This window comes from Mus caroli, unplaced genomic scaffold (genome assembly GCF_978045245.1).
Source record: "Mus caroli unplaced genomic scaffold, Mus_caroli_1 scaffold_2, whole genome shotgun sequence".
Classification (NCBI taxonomy): domain Eukaryota; kingdom Metazoa; phylum Chordata; class Mammalia; order Rodentia; family Muridae; genus Mus; species Mus caroli.
The window spans coordinates 46,882,904-46,897,578 of record NW_028227257.1 but is presented as its reverse complement, the minus strand read 5'-3'; the positions used below and the strand labels follow the sequence as shown (position 1 = coordinate 46,897,578).

Here is a 14,675-nt window from a genome sequence, read left to right as displayed (position 1 = left end):
ATAACACAAGGATAGCTTTTACACTGTGTACAAAACATTATGCCTACCCTTTTTTCTTTTCTTAGCACCACCACAAAGTCTCAACACAAGATGAAAGGTGAACTGCTTTTGAATGTTGTAGTCAAGAGAAAATATGGCATATTCCATCTGATTACCATCAAAGATCAATCAGCCTTTGCTGATCAGGAGGAATCCCCTCCTTATCCTGCATCATGGCCTTAACATTTTCTATAGTGTCTGAAGGTTCAACCTTGAACGTGGTGATGTTCTTTCCCATAAGGCCTTCACAAAAATCTGCATCTTGGTGGTGGCTCCACCACAGATGGCCAGTAGGGACAAAGCAACTTTTTTTTTTTTTTTGGATGTAGGCACTTAGAGCTATAGACCCTGCTGTTAGGACTGCCTCCATTGTGTCCTGTAGATTGTGATATGTTATGTCTTCATTTTCATCCAATTTTAGTATTTAAAACTTCTCCTTCAGTGTTCCATATATCTATGTGTTGTTCCACATTTCTATATATCTATATAGTGTTCCATAGATATCTCTATAGTGTTCCATATATCTATATGTGTTGTTTAGCTTCCAAAAGGTAGTGTACTTCCTGTAGTTCCTATTGCTATTAATATATTACTATCCTTCCGTTCCCAAGTAGAACGTAGGATGTTATTTCAATTTTCCTATATTTGTTGAGACGTGCTGTGTGTTTTAATAGCTTACTAATGTTGAAGAAATGTTCTCAGGCTTCTGAGAAGAAGGTGTATTCTTCAGTGTTTGGGTAGGATGTGCTGCAGATGACTCTCACACTCGTTTGATTTATGATGTAACTCTGAAGTTTTTCTATTGAGCTCTTGTCTGGATGATCTATCTGTGCTTGAGAGTCAGGTATTGAAGTCACCCACTCTCATTGTTCTGGGATTAATCTGTGACTTTACATCTATAGTATGGGTACATACTATAGATTTTATGTGCTAGGTTCATCTGTGTTTGGCATGCATATGTGTTGAGTTGTTCTGTTTATGAAGTGACCTGCTTTCTCTCTTCTATCATTGGCTTGAAGTCTGTTTTGTCAGATCCTAGAACAGCTACCCTGTCTGGTTTCTCACTCACATTTGCTTGTGCCATATCCTTTTCTATCCTTTTACCCAAAGTTGGTGTCTTGCTTTGGTGGTAACGTACATTCCTTATAGGCAGAAAACAAGATGAATTTATTTATTTATTTATTTATTTATTTATTTATTTATTTATTTTAACTTTTTATTGATTCTTTGAACTTTCACATCATGCACTATAATTCCACTCATCTCCCCACCCCTTTGTATCTCCCCCTCCACCCTTGAAACCTCCTCCAAAAGAAAAAACAAAACAAATAAAGCAAAACACACATAAAACAATTCCTGTATCATTGTGAAAGCTGTATTGTGTCACAATGTCACACAGTATACCCTTTTGTCCACATATCTTTACTTGCAAATGTCCATTGCTATGGGTCACTGGTCTGCTTCGTGGACTCTGGCTTCTGTTACACTATCAATACTGGATTCTCACTGGGACTCCTCCAGGATATTCTGCTGTTGTCCTGTGTCATGGAGAATCCTGCAGCTTTGGTTCTGTAGGACCAGTCTCTTCAAGAGCTCCAGCAGTTTATAGATGAGGTAGATGTTAAGGTGGGCCAGCCCAAGGCCCTGGGACTGGGCTTGGAATTTGGGTTGAGTCGATTAGCCTGCCAGCTCTCATGCACCCTTGCTGCTAGGTCATGTTCTCCCACTTGGCCAGGTGAGGGGTGAGCCAGCTCTCTTGCCTGCTGGAGCCAGGACCAGATCTCCAGAATTCACGCCACTGAGACCAACTCTCCTGTGCTGCCCCAGTGAGGGGTAGGACCAGCTCTTCACAGCCCTCAGATATCAACTTGGCCCCAGGTGGCAGCCCAGACCAGGTATGGCTACATGGCCTTTGGTGGTAACATGGGTCACTGACATCAACACAGATGCCCACTGCTACAGGGACCTAGACATGGTCCTTAGTGGCAGCATGGCTAGGACCTCACCATGGCTCCAAGTGGCAGCACAGCAGACTCACATCAGGGTGTTCCTCAACACCCTCCAGTTCCATCTATCTTCACAGTGTACAAACCGCTCCACTTCACTTCCTCTTCCATTTCTCCATCATATACGTGTTTATTGGGTGCCTGGGCACCTCTGGGTATCTTCTGCCTCACCAGCACTTGTGTCGAAGGACAGAGGCCTCTGGGTGTCCTCTCTTGTGTTGAAATATTGATGGGGGAGTACATCCATGACCCATGAGTGTGGAAGGTCTTTCCATCTTCTGGTGTTTTCTTCAATTTATTTCTTCAGTGTTTTAAATTTTTTTTTTATTATATAAGTCTTTTACTTGCTTGGTTAGAGTATTTGTGTATACATATATATTGATAGCTATTGTAAAAGGTACCATTTCTCTGATTGGTATATAGGAAGGCTACTTATTTTTATGTGTAATTTTGTATCCTGCTACTTTGCTGAAATCATTTATCAGTTGTAGGAATTTTCTGGCAGAATCTTTGGGTACACACACACACACACACACACACACACACACCACACAGACACACACATTCACATTATCTGCAAATAAGGATATTTTGACCTTTTCTTTCCTATTTGTATCCCCTTGATCTCCTTTAGTTGTCTTATTCCTCTAGCTAAGACTTCAAGTACTAAATTGCATAGGTATGGAAAGAGTGAACAATATTGTCTTTTTGGGATCTTAGTAGCCATGCTTTGAGTTTCTCTCTGTTTATAATGGACCCGACCTAGCTGTAAATCACTGTTACTATGTTGAGGTATGTGTATACAAGGGTCCTTCATATCTCTAGTCTTTCCATGACTTTTATCATGAATGGTTATTGGACTTTTTTTCAAAGGCCTTTTCTACATCTAATGAGATTATCTTGTGGTTTTTGTTTTCCAATCTCTTATGTGGTAGGTTACACATATCAATTTATGTATGTTGAAACATCCCTGCATCTCTGAGATGAAGCCAACTTGATTGTGGTGGATAATCTTTTTGATATTTTCTTGGATTTGGTTTGCTACTATTTTATTGAAAAAAATTTCATCTATGTTCATAAAGGATATTAGTCTATAATTTTCTCTTTTTGTTGGGTTCTTGTGTGGTTTTGGCATCAGGGTAATAGTGACTTCATAAAAAGAATATGGAAATGGTCTTTCAGTTTACATTTTGTGGAATAATCTGAGGAGTATTGACATTGGTTTTTCTTTGAAAATCTGTTAGACTTCTGTGCTGAAGCCACTAGGCCCCAGGCTTTTTTCTTGGTTACGGCTTTTACTTATTGCTTCTGCTTCATGAGGGATTGTACATTTGTTTAACTTGTTTATTTCGTTTTGATTTAACTTTGATAGGTCATATCTATAAAGAAATCCATCCATTTATTTTAGGTTTTCCAATTTAGTGGGCTACAGATTTTAAAGTAAGTCCGTATGAATCTCTGAATTTCTTCAGCTTTGTACGTTATGTTTCTCTTTTTCTTTTAGTTTGGCCAAAGATTTGTCAATCTTGACTTTTTCAAAGAACCAACTCTTCATTTCATTGATTCCTTGTGTTATTGTTGTTTGTTTCTATCTCATTGATTTTAGCTTTGAGCTTGATTATTTCTTCCTGTCTCTTTGTACTCCTTTTTGTTGTTATTTCTTGTTTTACTAGAGATTTCAAATGTGTCAGTAAGCTACTGATATGGTATTGTAACAGTTTTTTGATGTAGGCACCTAATGCTATGAACTTCATTTTCACAACTGTCTTTATTGTGTCCGTTATGTTTTGGCATGTTGTACTTTCATTTTCATTCAATTCTGAAATGATTTTAGTTTCCTTTTTGATTTCTGTTTTGACCTGTTTTTATTCAGTAATGAGTTGTCCAGCTTCCATGACCTTGTGTACTTTCTGCTACTCATATTGTTGCTGATATTCAGCTTGAATCCATGGTGGTCAAATAAGAAGCAGAATGTTATTTCAATTTTCCTATATATGTAAGACTTGCTTTGGGCCTTTACATCTGAGCACATATAAGTGCCCTTATATGTGGTCAATTTTGGAAAAGTTCCATAGGCTGCTGAGAAGAAAGTGTATCATTCTTTAGTGTTTGGATTGAGTGTTCTATAGATGTCTGTTATGTCCATTTGACTTATGATTTTATTTAACTCCAGAGTCTCTCTATTATTTTTGTCTGGGTGACTTGATACTCTCACAATACCCCATGAGACTGGGGTATTGAAGTCACTCAGTAATGCTGTGTTAGAGTCAGTATGCAGTTTGAGATGTAGTAGCATTTCTTTTATCAAATTGGGTGCTCTTGCATTTGGTGCATAAATGTTTAAACTTATAATATCCTTGTTGGCTGAATTTTTTTAATTTAGTGTGTATATAATGTCCTTTATTATCTCTTCTGACTAGTTTTAGTTTTGGTTTAAAGTCTATTTTGTCAAATATTAAGAAACAACTTCTGTTTGCTGTTGGTTCTGTTTACTTGGAATACTCTTTTCCATTCTTTTGCTCTAGGATGATGTCTGTCCTTTATAGTTGTGGCATATTTCTTTGAGGCAGAAGAAAGATGGATCCTGTTTTTTAATCTCTTAGCCTATGCCTTTTTATTGGTGAATTGAAATATTGAGCAGCATTTCTGAATTTTTGTTTTTTGTTGTTGTGGTTATAGTTTTACTTTAAAATCCCTTTTGGTTTACTTCCTGAGATTATTTATTCTTTGTGTCTTGTTGTGTGTAGTTAGCCTTTTCTTAAGACTAATGTTTTCCTTCAGTGCTTATTGTAGAATTAGTGAACAGAAATTTCTTAAATTTGTTTTTATAATGAAATATCTTTTCTTTCTCTTTCAACTGTTATTGATAGTTTTGCTGGATATAATAGTCTGTGTTAGCATCTTTGGTCTCTCAGAGTATGTAGAACATTAGATCAAGTTCTTCTGGCTTTTAGAGTTTCCACTGAATGACAGGTGTTATTCTAATGGGCATGGCTTTATGTATGACTTTGTCTTTTTTCCTTGTAGCTTTTAATATCCTTTCTTTGTCCTGTATTTTCAGTGCATTGATTATCATGTGTTGCAAGAAGTTTCTCTTATGGCCCTATCTATTTGGTGTTCTGTGTGCCTCTTGCACCTTGATTGGCATCTCTATTTTTAGATTTGGGAAATTTTCTTCTATGGTTTTGTTAAAAATATTTATTATGCATTTGACCTGGCTTTGTTCTCCTTCTTTTCTTATTATTTCATTATATTTTATAATATCCTTATCTATTATTCATAGGTGTGGTCTTTTCAAAGTGTTCCAGATTTCCTGGATGCTTTACTTTTTTTTTTTTTTTTAAGATTTAGCATTTTCTTTGACTTGGTTGTTTATTTCTTCTACCTTATCTTCAAGACCTGAAATTCTCCCTTCCACTTCATTCAGTGTGTTTAATATCCTCAGTTCTTCATTTGAGTTTCATTTCATTTTGACTTTTCTTTATTGATTCTATTGCTTTGTTAAAGTTTATTTTCAGATCATAAGTTGTTTCCCTTATTTCATCCAAAGATTTGTATTTTTTTTATAGTCTTCCTCGGGACGTTTACTTATGTTTTCTTTAAGGTCCTTGTACATATACAGAATTGGTGTTTTAAAGTTCTTGTGTTTCACTGAAATCAACTCTCTCAGGGTATAGTAAAGCAGGGTTGCTTGTTTCTAGAGGAGGTGTATTGTCTTAGTTGTTCACGTTTCTGTTTTTGCAATGGGATCTAGGGATCTGGAGTTAGGACGTTTGTGGTGTTTCTTGCTATACTATCTGTTATTGCTTTTGTTGTGTGGGTGTTTTATTTTCTTGTTGCTGTTACCTCAGTCTAGCAGGTTGTGGAACAGTATTAAGGTCTTTCTGAATTTAACAACAGATCTACATGATTCATAATTATCACCCCTGAGTATTTACTCAAATGTCTGCCAGTCAACATATTAGAGATTTGTGCAACTTAATTTTTTGTGGTCCAAAATAAACTCTTTAATTATATGTATGCCTCATGCTAACCTGTGTGGTGAGAAAGTACCTCCTTACTCTGGCCTAGGCACAATCTCGTTGTGATCCAACTGTCATTGGGAGGTTGGTGGTATGTGTAAGGTCATGGCTCAGAGCTCTTTAGTGCAGAAGCTCAGATCATGGTTGTATTTGCACTGCTTCAGAGTCTGGCCGAAGCCCTCACACAGGGACAGGTGGACCCTATCTGTAGGAGGTGTATGGTAGGACCTCCTAGGTCCTGTAGCAGATTGGGCAAGCTCTAAGCTTCCAGACTGAACATATAGGTCAGAACATTGCCCACAGTGTTTCCCACAGCTGAGACCATGGCTATCCCTGTGGCTATGGATGCCCTCTGAGTCATAAGGCCCCTCTGACCCAAATCAGCAGGATCCAGGATAGCTACGGACGACTGTGGGTATGAAGAAGGGTGGATTGAGTGACTGTGGTTTCCAGGAGGCATGGCAGGCATGATGGGACCTAGTGGAGCATTAAGAAGTGTTGAACATAATAGTCACTGAGTGTGGAAGCCTTGCCCATTTGTTTTCATTGCAGCACTAGTCACAGTAGCTAAGCTGTGGACCAACATAGGTGTCTAAAAACAGTGGAACAGATAATAAAAACATGCTACATACACACATTGCTAGTTTTCTTCAGCTCTAAAGAAAAATAAAGTGTGTTGTTTCCATGAAAATGGATGCAACTGGAGATTATCTCATTAGGTGAATTTGGTGGTTTGAATAAAAATGGCCCCTGTAGGTCTTGGTGACACTATTAGTCTGTGTAGCCTTGCTGGAGTAGGTGTGGCTTTGTTGGAGGAAATAGGTTACTGGGGGGAGAGGGGCTGGCTTTGAGGTCTCAAAAGCTCACTCCTTCTACTGTGGATCCAGATGTAGAACTCTCAGCTACCTTACCAGTACCATGTCTGCCCGTGTGCCATCATGCTTCTGGCCACGATGATAATGGCCTAAACCTCTGAACTATAAGTCAGCCCCAATTAAGTGTTTTTCTTTATAGGAGTTGCTGTGGTCATGGTGTCTCTTCACAGCGATAAAAGCCTAGCTAAGACAGTGAATTAAGCCAGTCAAAAAACAAAAACCTTACATTTTCTCTTATTTGTGTTTTCTAGATTTTATATTAATACATAAAATCATGTATGTATTTCCTATATATGAAAGTACATGCAAAGCTGTCTGGGGAACAAAGAGGACTAATGGGTCAGGGAGAGGTGACAAAGGGGAGTGTAGAGGAGCACGGGAAGGTATGCTCAATATGGAATGTATACTTGCATGAAAACTTAAAAGATAAATAAAGAAATCTGGAATGTATCCAATGAGGCTAATATTAAAGTACTTTTACTTTTTTGGCTGCAGCAAGCTAGTTTTGAAGTCCTGAAATAGAAACTGGAGGGAGCTGGAGTGAAGGGAATTTTCTTCCTCTAGCTGGGATGAGGCTTTGAAAATTGCCCCTTTCCCTGGATGGATGGATGGACGGATGGGTGGGTGGATGGATGGAAATGGTCGGGCGTGCTGTGGAAAGCTCTGACTATACTCAGCTTTCAGTACCCTGCCCCTGACCCGCCAGGGGCATCGTCTTTGCTACCCAGTGAGTTTCTGAAGGCAAAGCTTGTGAAAACACATGTCCCTCACAACTTCTACCCTAGGAGTTTCCTAGTTCCATGCTAGTACCCCTTATATTAGGCACGCTTTGCATTGCTATGACAAATAGCTGAGAAAATAAGAGAGAATAGAGTCATCAGAGGCTTGGGGGTTGGGGGAAGAAAAGGGCAATCAAGGATTTACCTCCAGTGAAGTACAACTTCCACTTCTAAAGTTTCTAGAACCTTCCCTAGAAGCACTGCCATCTGGACAACTGGATTTTTTAAACAAATGAGCCTGAGGGCACATTTTATATGCAAGCCACAACAACATTTGGTTTTCAGCAATTCCTCAAAATTCCCATCTCAGCACCCCTTTCCCCAAACCCTTTTTTTCTCCTTTCAAGGGCTTCTACTTTAGGGATAGACCTTGGCTCCTCTGGATGCATCTTGCCCTCATCTTTCCTGGCTGGCTCTGTAAACTCAGTTCTCTGATGGGTCTGAGGGATGCAACGGCCTTCAGTTTTCCAGTTTTGTCTTATGAAGACAGGAACGATGTCATGCAAGCTCTCCAGTGTGGGGTCTGAAACTGAAGCCCAGGGAGGTTTGCAGAGCAGATCCAGCTGGACACTTAGCTCCGAGGACAAGGGTGGTCTCATGAGTCACCGACATGACGTGAGAAGAGCTGGGTCTGGTTTGTGTTCAGTGTTCATTGCCTCAGGGGACGGCTTCTCCCTTGTTTGTTAAATGGGAGTGACTGCACCTGCCCCAGAATGTGTAAACAAAACAGACTCCACAGATGGGAAGCCTTGCAAAGTCTCTGTCAGTGGTAAGACAGACGAGCTGTCCTGGGATGGCAGGGCAGACACCAGCTTTCAGGGCTATTTACTTTCTCTTATACGCTTCAGTGTCCTTTTAACACAGCCCCTCGACACATAGTCATAGTATTGATGCAAAACAATAGCCTTGGACTTGGTTTCTCACATAGGCTGCCATCTCACCGCCCCACACCCTCTCTTTGCTCCAGCATTGGCTGGCCTTGGGCCACAGGAAACAAGCACTCTCTCAGTTAAAGGGAGTTGACAGGGATCACTGGGAAAAAACATTCATTCGGCATCTGGCCTCATGGCACTCACTTCTGCTGGACACTCCCAGGAACTTGAGTGATGCCAACACAAGACATTGCCATGGCCACCACTCTGCCTGACCTTTCTTCACTCCATGCCTGTGGGCTGGCAGTACAGCTGTGCTCTTGAGTGTTGGCTGCCAGAGAATTCTCCAGGGCCATCAAAGAGATGGTCACATTTTCTGGTTCCAAAAGCAGGAAGATTAGAAACAGACAAGAAGATTATAGCGTATGCCCATTGAACCAGAAAGGGGGTTGTAGGACCATGGCACTGTGTCTTATAGGGGGTTAAAGGACGCTATTTACATTACAGAATGCTGCAAGACCCTGTCAGTTTTCAGACAGAGGACAGTGGAACCTTCTCAATGTGTCAGACATGACTATACAATGCTGTAACTGTTGGACCCTGCTACTATCAGACAGTTGTCTGTGGGACCCTGACTTTGGGTCATACTTTGGGCTGTAGGCTGCTGTCATACTGTCAGAGGGCTGTAGAGCCCTTCCACTGTGCCAGGCAGAGGGTTTGTAAGATACTGTTAGTGGTAGAATGCTCTCACTGGTTCACTTAGGGGACAGCTAGCTTCTTTTGTGTTCAATTGAGAACATGGGATCATTTCTTCATGTTGTTTGGAGGTACGGCCTCTCCACTTTGGGAGACTCCTATCCACCTTCTTAGAAGGTGCTAGAATAAAAACTCTTCTATGGGTGTAGATTATGGTGCTTTCCAGCACACAGCCTCCCCCAGAGACAGCCATACAGAGGACCAACTTCTCATCTCTGCTATGTGCCATCATAGGATTCCCAGTGACACGCCGCCTGTTTGGTCACCTTGCCTTTCATGACAGTGAGTTGCCTTTACGACTGTCTTTATGGGATGGCTGGATGTGGCTTCTCTCTCAGTTGTGTGAGACTCTGTGAAGGCTTTGATCAGTCACCATTATTGGATCTGTAGATGTATACAGTGCCCACCACACAGTAAACTCTAGAAACCTCGGGGGCATCATTTTAATTCAGTCCTGACAATCTAGCCAACCTTTTCCTTTAATGATGCCATGAGTAACCTTTTCATTATGCCTCTTATAAAGATGGAGAAAGAAACCCTAAAGTCATTTTGCAGCTAAAGTCATTTTGGTAGCGTCAGTGGTGGTGATGGAGAAACACAGGGTGGGGATAGAGAGAGTCTGGCTGATGGGCATTAGGTAAGAGGAATGTTCTTGTCTTCTAGAACATGGTAGGGCAATTAGAGTTCTCAATGATCGTTCATGTGTTTTATAGTGAAATAGAAGCTCGTGGGCTCTGTGACTCATACCTGGAATCCTCCATCTTGAGAAGCCGAGGCAGGAAGATTGGTGAACTGGAGTTTCAGAGCAGCCTGGACTACAGAGTTAGATCGTATTTCAAAACTAAAGGAGAGAATACTCACCACCCAACAGAGCTCACTAACTCTTTTTGGTTTTCCATCACGAAGATATGACAAATAATCCCAATGCAAGACCTAATTACTTCTATGAGGTCATTGTTCACTGTGCATCTATCTATACAGAACTATCACATTGTATTCCATAAATGTGTGCAACTATGTGTTAATTAAAAAGTGTAAAAATGCAACAATGGAGATTTAGATCTGCGTGATCCTTAAGCCTCTGCTTTCAGTTGACACATCTGCCCACTGTGAGAGGGAGGATGGCAAACACACACACACACACACACACACACACACACACACACACACACACACCAGCTAATGGAACTTCACAGGAGGAGGAATATGAGGCGTGCTCAAAGGAGCTGCAAAAAGGAGGCCTGTAAAAACGTGCGTCAGTAAATGGCGCTTGATCAGTGGGCAGGATTAGGGGATTCTGGGTCTGTTTTAGCTTCTGTGTTTGCTAATTCTAGGCTAATTGGTAATCTTCTTCCGATGTCATTTTCTAAGTTAAATGGAAACAGTGATGAATGTGAGTTAGGCAGTATGGGTGTTCTTCTGGTCCTTCCTTTGCCTCTAAGGCGGTGGTTCTCAATCTGTGGGTCTCGGCCCTATGGGGCGTCGAACAACCCTTTCACAGAGGTCACATATCAGATGTCCTACATACTGGATATTTACGTTACAATTCACAACAGTAGCAAGATTACAGTTATGAAGCAGCAATGAAAATAATTTTATGGCTGGGGGGGTCACAACATTAGGAAGGCTGAGGACTGCTGCTTTAAGGAAGACTAGAAGAGCCAGAGAAGCAAGGCCCCTGCTGAGCAGCACCTGCACTGCCTGTTTGACAGGTGGGCCCTGAGAATGAACAGACTCTACGTGCAGTGACCAAGTGCTGAGCCTTGAAGCCTGCAGCTGGCCTCCTGGCTGCTGTTGCTGCCTTGGCAGAGGAGGCAGCCATCTTTGGCTTCTTGGACTCTCCAACAAGTGTTGAATCATTTGCTTTTTTTCTTCTTCTAAGAGACAGTCAAGGGAGCTGGGGGCTTGTTATTTTGGGCAGTCTGCCACCCTTACAGTGCCTTATAGTCCTTACTGAGTGACAGATTTATTTGACCAGTTTTGATAAGTGGGTTGTTTGCAATTCACTGGTTGGACAAATTATTTGTAATTCCTACTTGAAAGGCTGACGATCTGAGAGCTATGAGTAAGTGAGTGTGTGGGGCAGAGGGCCATTCATAGTTGCCTAACATCTTGTCATAGATCATCTTCTGATCTTTTTTTTTATTGTTTTGATTAAAAAAAAAAACTTTAAACAAAAAAGTAAGAGCTGAAATTGGAAAGTGACAGGACTGTTTACAGACTCCATAAGCAGCTGACCACATTCGTGACAAACGCACAAACACATCATGTTAAAAGTCTCAGTCCTCTGCTCTGTAATGACTTGGAATTTGCTGAACTCCAGGCACCCTGGATTCAGTTTCCTGCTGTGATTCGGTCATGGTGACATTCTGACTTGGCAGTGTGAGATTCCCTCTGCTGACTCATGTTTCTCTTAACTCTGTCCAGGTCTCTACAAACCTAACAACTAGCATGTGGTCACTTTGCAGGTGTCTGGACCAGTTCCCAGAGCCCCGTCATAAACTTTTTGCTTTACATAAATGCAAAGCAATTTCTTCTCTCCCACCAATTTCTTCTCCTACCAGGGCCCCGCCTCCGGTAACATATTTAATAAAGACCACGTCTCAGGCTAGTTCACTGATCAGGCTTTGAGCATTTCTTGTCAGTTTTTCACCTAATTCCCACAATAGCCTTGGGGGGGATGGTGGTCTTATTTCCAGGTGAGAGCTGCTTGCGTGAATTCATGCAATGAATGAAGCCATGCAGTGAACAGCAAAAACCACTGCAGGAGTCTGGGTGGTCTGATGCCAGGTCCCATGCTATTAGTAGTCATGATTCATTCCAAGTTCAAACAAGCCTCATTCTTGGATGTTTACATCAGGAAGTCACCTGGGAGATGTGTGAAGCAGGTTATAGAAGGAGACAGGAGAAATGAGTGTGCCTGGGACCAGCTAAAGGGAACCGACCAGACCAAATTCTCTAAAATACAAGTGAGCAATCAAGCAAACTTAAACTCCAGGGACCAGCAGAAAACCTGCATACATAACCAAGGTGCAATAACTTGTGGTTCTATGACACCAGAATAATATGAATATTTTGTCCCTTAGGCAAACGGTGAGCTTCTGACCAGCTAGGGCTGCATAGTGATACCCTACCTCAACTAACAAACACATACCACGCACACAAACAGACGGACAGACGAGATGACAAACAGGAAGAAGATTTCACTGGTGGAAACTACAAACAGAAGGCAAAGCTGGTAGGAGGGAATGACATCAATGCCCCATTATTTTTCCTCCCTGAAAGATACAAACGTCTAAGGAAATAGATTTTCAGGGTCTGAGGGCAAACAGTAGCAGAGAATGTAGCAATTGAAAAACAATTATGGAAAGTGGAAATTCATAGGCTCACTCATAGCAGCTAAAATCATAAGATCTTAGGCACACACACCTGAAATACAAGCAATAAAAAAAAAAACTATATAAGGAAAAGTGATTACAGAATGCTTAACCAGAGGTCTTTGATCTGTCATCTGAGGGAATGGTACCTTTCTTAATTAAACCAGACCTTCTTGTGGTCATAGAGGAGAGAAAACTCTGCAGCCATTCATTTAGTTTGTTGAATAGTAATATGTATTTCTTTTCATTGTGATGTCTTGAGCATCTGGTCATGTTGGTACAGGCAGCTCCTATGGTTCCTTTTATGTGTTGTGGATAAACAGTGTGTACAGTTTTCCTGGTCTTTTTATTGATACAACAATGAAGATGTTTATTATTTTGTAAGACAGTGTTGCACAGAACAACTTTTGTGCTTGTTTCCATTGATGACCCTGTGCTCCTGCTAGCCTTCTGCTGGTCCAGGGATGATTGACAGCTCCAGCTAGCCCACCTCTGGCTACATCACAGGCATGCTCCTCCATGCAGCTTTGGTTAGGCGGTTCCTGATTGGTCTGTAATAAATATTCTCAAATTTATCTGGTCTTTAGAATGTCTTCTTTGCAATATTCATGGTACAAGGTGAATAATCACATTTCACAGAATGAATCATGTTTGTGGACCATATTTACCTCCCATTACCCTCTCTGGTTTTCCCTGCTTCTAGTTTCTTCTTTTCAAATAGCTCCCCTGCCCCTATGGTCCTTCTTATCCAGTCCTTCCCTGTCTTCTTTCACAGATAGGAAATCTTTGTCATAGTTAGAATGGTCTTCCTGCCATTTATTCCTTTTCCCATGGCTCTTCATACCTGTTTCCCCAACAAGTCTCTTGAACACCTTGATCTTTGCTCTGGTATCTGTTTCTGAGAAGACTCGAACTGCCTCAACCTCTGACCACTTTTGTCAACATTCTTCTAGGTAAAACCAACCAACCAACCAACCAACCAACCAACCAACCAACCAACCAAAAACAAAACAAAACAAAACAAACAAAACAAAACAAAACAAACAATAAAAAGGAAAATACAAATTTTGAGCTACCAAGGATCGCATATTTGTAGATTGGCCAATGTATTCATTTAACATTTTAAAAGGTATTTCTGGGGATCAAACTTAGGGCTTATCACATTCTAGGTAAGTTTTCTATCACTTAACTATAACCCCAGCCCATTAAAAAAATCAATGCAATGTACATAAAAAGAAGTGCATTCACCATGAATAAACAGCATGAAGGATTTTGTAAACTGAAAACCCAGAATCCAGCACCTGTATTAGGCAACAGCCCATCACTGGCCTCTCAGAAACCCCTCCTTGGCCCCTTTCCACTCCTTTTTAACCTCTCCAAGGCTAAACATTTTTTTGTCTTCCAAAAGTTTACCTTTTATTTATTTATTTTGTGTATATATACATGCATGTGTGTACATGTACACTATACCATGCAAATGGAGGTCAGAGGTCAACCTGAGGAGTCTCGCCTTATACTGTGTAGTTTCTGGGATTAAACTGAGGTCATCAGGCTTGGTGGCAGGTGCATTAACCTACTAAGCCATCTTGTTGGCAGACTATCTGTCTTTTACTATCATACATTAGTTTTGGTTGTTTTTGAAAATCATAAGCATTTAGTATGTTTTATAATAATATAATACGTATATTTTTAGTATAGAATAGAGTTTATGAGGAGGGGAGTTGAGGGGATAGTAGAAACAAAAAGGCAGAGAGAGAGAGAGACAGACAGACAGAGAGAGAGACAGACAGAAAGAGAGACAGAGTGGGGAGGGAATGGGGAGAGAAGGGACAGAGAGGAAAGAGAGGAAGAGAGCGAGAAAGGAAGATCATAATATGTATTCTTTATTACTGATTTGTCTTTTTCAATATCATATGTGTGAGATTAACCCACAACTAATTGTGATCACT

At 40.8% G+C, this 14,675-nt stretch overlaps 1 pseudogene; it reads right to left on the bottom strand.

Annotated features, from left to right (window-relative positions):
- LOC110307109 (ubiquitin-ribosomal protein eS31 fusion protein-like) overlaps positions 1–300 on the bottom strand; it is a 45,228-nt pseudogene extending 44,928 nt beyond the window's left edge.
- Between the last annotated feature and the right edge of the window lie 14,375 nt (positions 301–14,675).